This window comes from Meleagris gallopavo, chromosome 1, assembly GCF_905368555.1.
Source record: "Meleagris gallopavo chromosome 1, MGAL_WU_HG_1.1, whole genome shotgun sequence".
Lineage (NCBI taxonomy): Eukaryota > Metazoa > Chordata > Aves > Galliformes > Phasianidae > Meleagris > Meleagris gallopavo.
This window is the reverse complement of record NC_139404.1, coordinates 82520900-82523748: the sequence shown is the minus strand read 5'-3', so window position 1 is coordinate 82523748 and position 2849 is coordinate 82520900. Positions and strand designations below refer to the sequence as shown.

General features: G+C 43.2%; 1 long non-coding RNA gene across 6 annotated transcripts in view; it reads left to right on the top strand.

Moving 5' to 3' along the window:
• The window catches only part of LOC104913508 (uncharacterized), a 273998-nt gene that overhangs the window by 146665 nt on the left and 124484 nt on the right, over positions 1-2849 (top strand). The gene's annotated exons all lie outside the window — the stretch shown is intronic.

Below are 2849 nucleotides of genomic sequence, written 5' to 3'. Positions count from 1 at the left end.
ACATTTGGCTTCCAGATGTTATGTTTCCAGATCCAAATGCAATGTGTCATTGCTTAGCAAACCTTCCCTGAGTTACAGACACGTCCAATTGCTTTTAAGGTGGAATTCTGCAAGTGCAGTAACTCTGCAGGCCCTTGGAGTAGAGGGGTCTCACCACCACAAATCATCTATGCACTCAGCACAGAGCTACACTATAGAGCTAGATATATAGATTGTAATACAACTGTCACAGACACCCCTCTTTCACCCACAAGACAGCAGTTAAGTTTGAAAATGACTTTATTTGAAATTAAAGCTCTATTTGAAGTCATTGTTTTCCATCATGAGTAACATCCAATAAAATGTGGTCATTTTGTTGCACACCCCCCACTTTCTTTTCCTTAACTATGTTTCATGGGATTCTGCCAGTTCCTAGAAAGAAGGGAATAGGGTAGGGTGAAGGAACTCACTGCTCCTGTTGTGAAAAATCCTTTAGACGTTTTGGTGTGGTTTGGTTGGAGGGGAGGTGGAGCCCAAATGACTGAGAATTTGGCTTGACCTGGAAACAGCCACACTATGAAGCAGGGCATAAGCTTCCATGCAGAGCAATTTTACTATGATTGTGAGTGAGCACCATAAAGCGGTGGACTCAGTGGGTATTTTAATGCGAGGATAGAGCATGTAAACAAATTACGATAAATTTCATGTGACACTATAGTCTGTTGGAATCTTTGAGCAAGACCTTTTATGCTACTTCACCTTTATCATGTGCTTGAAACAAGAAGTTGTAGCTGGGAAACTTCTGTGCTGCAAATTCAAAACCTGGCTTACTACTTGGAAGTGATTTATATGCCACGTCCTTCAACTGTTTGTCAGAAAACCACCCTATTCTAGAGAGCATGGAATGGTGTACTTTATTTAATTCTGTGCTTGACTCATCGAAAACCAAGTGACTTGAGGATGTTTTAATAAATAAGAAAGTTCAAAGACAAACTAACATACTCTGCATATGTATATGCTACCTCTACTGTGTTACTGTTGAAAAGTACGACCCTTGGATTGGCTTCAGATTCACAGAATCATAGAATCATTAAGGTTGGAAAGACCACTAAGATTATCTCGTTCAATCAATCAGCTCATGACTCTGACCACTCTAGACTACATCACTCAGTGAGACATCTACCTTTTTCTTGAAAACCTCCAGAGATGGTGACTGCACTACCTTCCTGCTGCCTGTTCTGGTATCCCATTCTTTCTGAAAGGATGTTTTTCATAATATCGAACCTGGACCTCCCCTGGTGCAATTTAAGTCTGTTACCTCTTGTCCTATTGCTAGTTACCTGGGAGAAGAGACTAATCTCCACCTCACTACAGCCTCCTTTCAGGTAGTTGTAGAGAGTGATAAGGTCTCCCATGAGCATATTTTCTGTACTGAACAATCCCAGCTCCTTCAGCCGCTCCTCATAAGACTTGTGCTTCAATCCTTTCACCAGCTTTGCTGTCCTTCTCTGGATATGCTCCAGGGCCTCAATATCTTTCTTGTAGTGAGGGACCCAAAACTCAACACAGTACTCACGAAGTGTGACCTCACCAGTGCTGAGTAAATAATCTCGTCCCTAGTCCTGCTGTCTGCACTGTATCTCATACAGGCCAGGATTATATTGGCCTTCTTGGCCACATGGTCCCACTACTGCCTCATGTTCAGCCAGCTGTCAACTAACACCCTCAGATCCTTTTTCTCCATGCAGCTTGCCAGCAACTCTGCCCCAAACCTGTAGCTGTGCGTGGGGTTTTAGTAACGACTTGGCACTTGGTCACAGAATTAGCCTCAGCCCATTGATCCAGATCCCTCTGTAGGGCCTTCCAACCCTCAGGCAGATTGCTGCTTCCTTCCAGTTTGGGGTCATCTGCAAACTTACTGAGTACACTCAATGCCCTTATCCAGATTATCAGTAAAGATATCAAATAGGGTCAGCCCCAATACTGAGCCCTGAGGAGCACCACTCATGACCAGTCACCATCTGGATTTAACTCCATTCACCACCACTTTCTGGGGCTGGTCTTCCAGCCAGTTTTTTACCCAGCAGAGAGTACAACTGTCTAAGCCATAAGCTGCCAGCTTCTCCAGGAGAATGTTCAGACTCTATCTCTTCCAGTGAAATTACCACAAAAGATCCAGAGCTTGTTTCTTGCTGCAAACTTCTCCTCCAACCATTTCACTACTCCTTTTCCTCATTTTGGCCATGCACGAACAATTTCATGGGAACTTTTATTCTTTTAGTAATCCTCTTTGAAAGAAGATCAGTGATGGATAGATGAGTGGATTTGCTACAAATAGCAGCCCTTCTCTTGCCATCTCCAGACTCATAATGCCTGGTCATTGTTTTGTCGGCACCTTCATGATCAGCTCAGACCCCAGGAGCTGCCTTCAGCCTCTTAAAACAAGTGCTTACATGCCTATAGGTAATGCCTTTTTTTCTTTCTTTTTTTTTTCTTTCTTTCTTTTTTTTTTTTTGGTGGCAGAGCCTTGTTCAATAAAACTGTGAGTACAGGTTTGAGCTCTTTGCGTGGATCACAGTGCAGCAGTAGCTAACTTGCCCAGCCATTGCAGATCCATGTGAAGTGTGCAACTGAGAGCTGCTTATCTTGCTTAGGATCTCATCTCCAGCTGAAGCAGATGCTTGGAGAAGAGGGAAATACAACAGCATAGAACAGCCCTTTCCCTGAAGCAACCTTGCTCAAGATCTTAGTTAATAATAAGAGAGGACATAAGTTGCCAGAGTCTAAAAAAAGAGGAAATTGAATGCTGAAAGAACATACTGTTCCCATGGGCATCAGATTGTAGGCTTGAACTGCACAGGCGCACTTAA